The 7,076-nt window shown below is 49.0% G+C and overlaps 1 long non-coding RNA gene across 1 annotated transcript in view; it reads left to right on the top strand.

Moving 5' to 3' along the window:
* The first annotated feature begins 3,386 nt into the window (after positions 1–3,386).
* LOC109323960 overlaps positions 3,387–7,076 on the top strand; it is a 13,954-nt gene continuing 10,264 nt past the window's right edge. Inside the window, exon 1 of the long non-coding RNA XR_002104802.1 lies at positions 3,387–3,400. This is a non-coding gene — a long non-coding RNA (uncharacterized LOC109323960). The remainder of the gene's footprint in view (positions 3,401–7,076) is intronic.

Genomic DNA, 7,076 nt, shown 5'->3' with positions numbered 1-7,076 from the left:
TCTTAACTATATACAATTTATTGAGTTATAATATACATAAACATAAAACTAAATATCATATACATATATTTACACAGTGAACATTAACCAATAACCAAGGTCAAACCATAAATAACACTATTTATAACATCACAATACAACATTTCAATTGTAAAATACAAGGTGCAAACATGAACAATCTTAATAACATCTATTTCCTTAATATAGTCCCTGACCCATGGCAAGAGGTAGTCCTCCTTCTAATGGGGTCCCTTGGAGGGGGTGGTGTCCAGGAAGCACCAGGGGCCCCTCCCCTTAGGGCCTTGACTAGGCAGGGGGAAGGGGGATGCTCACTCAGCCCCTTCTCTGGGTTTTCCCTGGCTCAAATGTCTTTCCCCTGTGGGACCCATGGGCCCAATGACTCACGGTCCCTCAGGTGGAGGTGGTCAGGGCACAGCTCAATGGGGTGTCCTCTGCTGGAGCACCTCTCCAGGCCTCTTGCACCACTGGGCTCCTCTCCACCCTGTGCCCCACTCTGGGCACCAAGGGCTCAGCTCCTCTCAGCTGCTGCACTACTGCAGCTGGCTCCTGGGTGCTGAGCCTCACGCTGCAGCACTACCATTTCCCCGTGCCCTGGCTTGGCACTGAGGGCTCTTTTAGCACAGGCTGGGTCCTCCAGGCTCTGACCAGCTGTCCTCATGCCAGGTGGCTAACCCAAGCAGCCTCCGCTGCTCCCTGGCTCCCAAGACTCGGGCCCGTGCACCACCCTGTGCTCTGTAGGACCTGGCCGCTTGCTGGGAGATGAGACCTGAGCCACCTCACTGTGGGTCCCAAGGCCCTGCTGGGGTTGTAGGCTCAAGTTGCTTCCCAAAGCCTGGGCTCCATGCACCAAATTGTGCACCGTGATGGGCCTGAGCAGTCTCACACCACTCGCAGGGCTGGGTCTCTGTGTATCTTTAACAGCCCAAGCAGTCTCGCATTGCTCCCAAGGCTGCTTCTTCAGTGGCAGCTTCAAAAGCCTTGGATATTGCCTGCCTATTGCCTGCTGAGGGAGAGCCCCCCAGCTTTCTTGGCTCCACTCTTCTTGAGTCCCTTGCTGCATCTACCCCTTGTGCAGCTCCTTTTATACGCTCCAGGGCTCCGCCCCTGAAGTCTTCTGGACCTGACAGTTTACAGTCTTCAATCAGGTCTGGGAGAGCTCTTTTCCACCTCCCCTCAGGAAAGGGGCGTGACTTTATTTATCCTGCAGGCTCCCTATGTTGTGGAACAGCTGGCTGGGGTGCAAGGTGTTTCAGCGTAGGGGCTGCCTGACAGCTAGCCCTGTGCTGAAGCACCTTGTACCTCAACCAGCCAAGGCAGTGTCTACATGGGTATGGTTGTGCACAAAAACCTCCACAGCAAAGTAATAGTTGTATTCACAAGTACTACTCTGCTGAGGAGTTTGTTAGTTTTAGACTAGGAGCGCATGTGTAAATGTCTGGACATTTAATGCACTGTTAATAAGTCAACTGCATAGTAAACATCTTGTGTAAAGACACCCAGGGTCTACTTCAAAGCAACAGACAAATTAAACTCTTATCAGTGTCAGAAAAGCTGCCATTAGAACTCACCTATGAGAGCTGCATAGCAAGTACTGTTCAGCTGATCAGTAAAGTCTCAAGGGGCACTTGGGATGTCATTTTTTTGTCATCCATGTGTCACCTCAACCTCCCAAAATAACATTTTAAAGATTTAGAAGTGGTGAAGAGTGATGAGGAGCAGTGTAGTTCCACCTTTTAATTATACATTGTGTAAAAAAGAACTTTCTTTTGCTAGTTTTAAACTTACTACCTACTACTTTCATTTTATGATCCATAGGTCTTGTGAGACAGTAAATAATAAATTCCTTTCTATTTTCTCTTCATCATTTAGCATTCTGTAAACCCTTATGATGTCTCCCCTCAAGCATCTCTGTTCTAAACTAAATAGGTCTAGCCCAGGGGCGGGCAATTATTTCAGGTGGAGGGCCACTTGCCTAGTTTTGGCAAGCTTACAAGGGTTGAATGGGTAGTCCCGCCTCTTGATAGGTGCCTCAACCCCTGGTCACCATCTTGGGACCAATGTCCTAATGTCTTGGGACCAATGTCTCAGAGCCAGCACTGGTGGGGCCCAGAGCAGGGCACAGGCTAGCAGGGGTCTGTGGAGCCGGGCTGGGCTGCATCAGCAGGGAGAGGGGGGAGCTGGTCTGACTCCATAGAGCCTGAAATGGCCAGGACCCTGTATTCCTGCTGCCCTGCTCTGGGTCCCACCAGTGCTGGCCCCATGCTCCCACTGACTCCCACACTTACTCACTCCCAGTGCCCCCCAGCCCTGAGGTACAGACCAGGGACAGTGTGCAGCCCCGATCCCCTGCTCGCTGGCAGGGAAGGAGCTAGTGCTGAGCACGGGGAAAAACAGCCCCTTCCCCACCCTGTGGCCCTTGCTCCCTGCTGCAGCTGCTTACAGCCTATGTGTGGCTGTCCTGAGCAGGCACAGGAAGCCCCATTCAGGCTGTGAGTGGCTGCAGTGCGGGGTGCCAGCCATGGGGTGGGGGAGGGGCCACTTTTCCCTGCACTCAGCACCAGCTTGTAACCCACCCTGCTGCCAGCCTGGGCCCCATGCCAGCTCCAGGCTCGCCCATCTGGGCTGCACCATGGCAGCAAAAGCTGTGACCCACCCCCCCGCTTGCCATGCTGGGCAGTGTTTGCCACTGCTGTTTCTGTGCTGCTCAGTGCACAAGCTCCAGGTGGGCAGCAGCAGCAAACACTGCCTGGCACAGCAAACAGGGAGTCTGAAGCTGCTCCCACCAAGGCACAGCCCTGACGGGCTAGCCTGGAGCTGGTGCAGGGCCCAGGCTGGCAGCTGCTCACCTGTAGTCAGCGCCCTGCACTGCAGCCACTTGCAGCCCACATGGGGCTGCCTGTGCCTGCTCAGGACAGCCCTGCGCAGGCTGTAAGTGGCTGCAGCAGGGAGCGCAGGCCATGGGGCTGGGGAGGGGCTGCTTTTCCCTAGAACCAGCTCCTTCCCTGCCCAAGGTCCTCCCCTGCCCTTGCCCCACCTTATCTGAGGTTCTTGCGCCAGTGAAGCCACATGGTCACAGGTCAGAAGCCCCTTCTGGGGCTTCTGGCTGGGGGGGCGGGGCCAGGCAGGCCCTGCTGTTGCAGGAGCCTGCCAGGGCTTCCCCTGGGTCCTACTGCCCCTGGCTCCTGTAATTTTTTACAGGAACTAAAGACAGATAAATATTAATTTTCTGGCCATATTTTGCCCACCCCTGGTCTAGCCTCTTTAGTATCTCCTCATATGGATGTTCTTCCATACCACTAGTCATCCAAGTTGGCCTTCTTTGGACTTTTGCTAGTTCTTCTATATCCTTTTTGAAGTGGGGGGATCAGAACTGGGCATGGTGTGGATGCACCATGGATTTATAAGGGGACATGATGATACCTTCTGTCATGGAGTGGGGTCCTAGGGGTGGCCGTGATCTCCCCTAGTGCCCCCTACTGTGCCATGTTTGCTACAGAGCACCCTCATTCTCGCCCGCCATGTCTGGATCTTAAATATTAAAGGGAGGCTGCCTTTCATCCTCTTGGACACGGTTTCCTCCTGCTGTCACTCATCTTGTTCTTATAATGGGGTTCCCAAGCAGGTGCATCACACACACACACACACACACACACACACACACACACACACACAAAATTGCATCTGCCATTTAATAGCCGTTTGCTCAGTCATGCCAGATCTTTCTGTATTTCCTGACAGTCCACCTTGGTCCTTACCACTTTGAATAATGTTGTCATCCACAAATTTGGTCACCTTGCTATTCACCCCCTTTTTCAGATAATTTATGAATATCTTAAACAGCACTGGTCCCAACACAAATCCCTGGGGGACCCTACTGTTTACTTATTTCCATCCTGAAAACTGACCTTTTATACTCACTCTTCACTTTCTATTTTGAGCCAATTTCTAACCCACAAATGGATGTTCCCTATAATCCAATGACTACCTAACTTTCTTAGGAGCATTTGATTGGGGACCTTGTTAAAAGCTTTTTGGAAGTCCAAATATACTATGCCAATTGGATTGCTATGATTCACCTGCTTACTGACACCCTCGAAAAACTATAGTAGGTTGGTGAGGCATAATTTCCCTTTGACAATGCCACGTGGATTCCTCCCCAGTAAGTCAAGTTTATCCATGTGCTGAACAATTCTTTTTTTTTATTATTGTTTCTACTAGTTTTCCTGCAACAGAAGTTAGATTCACTGGTCTGTAGTTTCTTGTGTCCCCTCTAGAGCCTTTTTTAATGGGAGTCACATTGGCAATCTCCCAGTCCTCTGGTATCAAGGCTGTTTCCAATGATAGGTTGCATAGTACAGTTAGAAGTTCAGCAATTACCAATCTGACCTCCTCCAGGACACCAGGGTGAAAGCCATCAGGTCCTGGTGATTTGCTGCTGTTTAGTGTGTCTATTTCCTCTGCAACCTGATCTACTGAAACCTCAGTTTGTGCTGGTTCCACTAACTTGTCCCTGAAGAGGAGTGCATCTCATGACAGAATTTCCTTAACATCTTCCCTAGTGAAGATGGATGCAAAGAATGCATTTAGTTTCTTGGCAATGATGCTGTCATCCTTTAGGGCCCTTTTTACACTCTAATCATCCAAAGGCCCAACTGACTCCCTGGCAGGTCTTCAGCTTCTAATGTAGTAAAGAAAATGTTATTGTTATCTTTTTGTGTCTCTATCCTCTCTATTGATATACAAGGACAAGCAAACGCAATGGATGGCCAGGGCTAATGGGGCTTAGCTCCCTCCCCCGCTCCCCGCCCCAAACACGGGGCAGGAGTGACAGTATTCACCAGCAGCAGTGAGGAGTCAGGGCAAGCAGTGCCCCTCCAACTCCACAGTGGCGAGGAGTCTCAAGGTGGAGTGGCCCGCACCCTGCCCGTCAGCAGTGGTGAGGAGCAATGAGGATCCGTGCTTCCCAGGAGTGGCAAGGGGCAGAGCCCTACACTGTTCTCTGCCTTATAGTGAGAACTCTGAACCAAGTGAACTGTTAATAGTGGGTTGAAGTGGGCTACAGATTATTAATTGTTCTTAAATCTGTTTGTCATCCCATCTCACTTTCCCCCATTAATAAATGCTGCTATAGTTTGATATTATTTGTGAGTGGGCAAGTTTGTTCGCATTGGAGCACCGAGGCAGAAATTTTTTCCCCAGGTTTCTAGGTGGGGGCATAAGCCAAGATAACCAATTTTTGTAAAACCCCTAAGGGGAACTTGGCCATGGTTGCTGCCATCTGGTGCCCGGCAGGAGGGTTATATATGTATGTGGGAAGGTTATTTACCTGAAGACCTAGCAGCAATGTTGATTATGTCAAATCTTTTCCAAGATTTTATAAGTTTTTAAGAAGCTCTGTTGCTTCAAGTGCCAGAATGGAAGAAAGACAGGTGCCAGGGATCAGTTACATGGAATGCCTGCTACATGACTGTCTTCTTCTGGCAGCTTCTTAAATTCACCTTTGGATAATTCAACAGTGTGGTGCTCCGCTTTCTTCCCTTAAAATCATTGTTTGGCTCATTTCAACTCAAAACTGCGCCAAGGTTCTGGTGTTTTCATAGAACTGAGTGAGTGCACAATGATACACAGTTATAACTGTGGTAGTCATACTGCTACTTCAAACACCAGAGATAGGCAAGCCCAGAGGAGTTGCAGGCAGGGTGAAATTGTGGATGCTGAATGTGGATGCTGAAAGAGCAATATGGAGTTATATAACTTCTGAACCGGGCACAAGCACCAGAGGCACATAAAACAGAAGCAGAAAAGAATGGGTTCCCACTTTTTCAGCACCCAGGGCAGTGATGGTAGTACAATTATACTGGCCACTGGAGAGCCAGGGAAGTGGAGGCAGGGGTGAGGGTAGCCAGGAAGAGGGAGAGCAGTCTTTTCTCCCTAGGCTGTCCTCACTTGAGCAGATACTGCTGCTGCTTTAACATAATGGGCTGAGCTTCTGCCTCTGAGGGATAGGCCTCTGTACCAGGGCCGTCCCCCCACCCCAAGGCAAAGCCCTCCTAGGGAGAAAGGGACTGCATTCCACCCTCCTGCCCCTACCAGATACACTGCATGTTCTGTTCCTGCCCAGCTCCACCTGCCACTCCTTTGTGAGGGGAGAACACCACACCTGACAAGTGGTTGGCATGACATGTAGACAAGGCTTAAAAGATTTTAAAAGGTAAAGTAACCTCTTTTCTTTGAGCTTTTTAAGGTCCACAGAGAAGTGAGCTCAAAAAAGGAGATATCGTTTTCTCAATAAACTTGCAAAGGTAAAGAAAAGTGTGTCTGGTGTCACATACTAGATTAGGAGCATATCAGAAATACACCAAGAATGAAACCTCTGGGACCACTGAAATCATTTTAGGCCAGGATTTTTACCCAAAGCTTCACACGGATAAGGGTCAGAACTCTGAAGGACAAAGACATTGTATATGGAATAAACACAAGCAATTTTTATGTTAAAGTACCTGTAATGTGACTTATACCTGAACATACCCAGCTTATCTCAAATTAGTAGCACAGCTAAAGACTTTATATTAAAAGCTATGGTCAACTTCTAGACAAAGTCTGGACATGCAAGAGTTTAACATGCGCTATACTAATAGTGACCCAAATACTGAAATGGTTTGATTTACTAAGACCTCACAAAACCCTGAAGAAGTATTCTGAATCAAAAGAGGAAAATTAAGCAGTGTATTGGACATTAAACCAAAATTCACTGCATGCTTCTTTCAGCTGCTATGATAGCTATTTAGATGGAGATGGAGTACACAATCATCTTATGTAAACACCCCTCCAAATAGCCTAAACATTTCTGCACAATTCTCTTTTGCTATGAAAACACATTACCAACTCAATTCAGACTGCCTATCCTAAATATCCCTCCAGAGTCTCGGTTGTCACCAGTAGTATATAGGCTCTCCACCCTTCAATGCAAATGTGACCCGTGGGTGGGACCGGAAGTCCCACTCCTTAGCCCCGCCCCTTCCCCATGTATAGTGTGTGACATCACCACCCCCACC

Source organism: Crocodylus porosus, unplaced genomic scaffold (genome assembly GCF_001723895.1).
Source record: "Crocodylus porosus isolate Cpor-Errol unplaced genomic scaffold, CroPor_comp1, whole genome shotgun sequence".
Lineage (NCBI taxonomy): Eukaryota > Metazoa > Chordata > Crocodylia > Crocodylidae > Crocodylus > Crocodylus porosus.
This window is presented reverse-complemented; position numbering and strand designations above follow the sequence as displayed.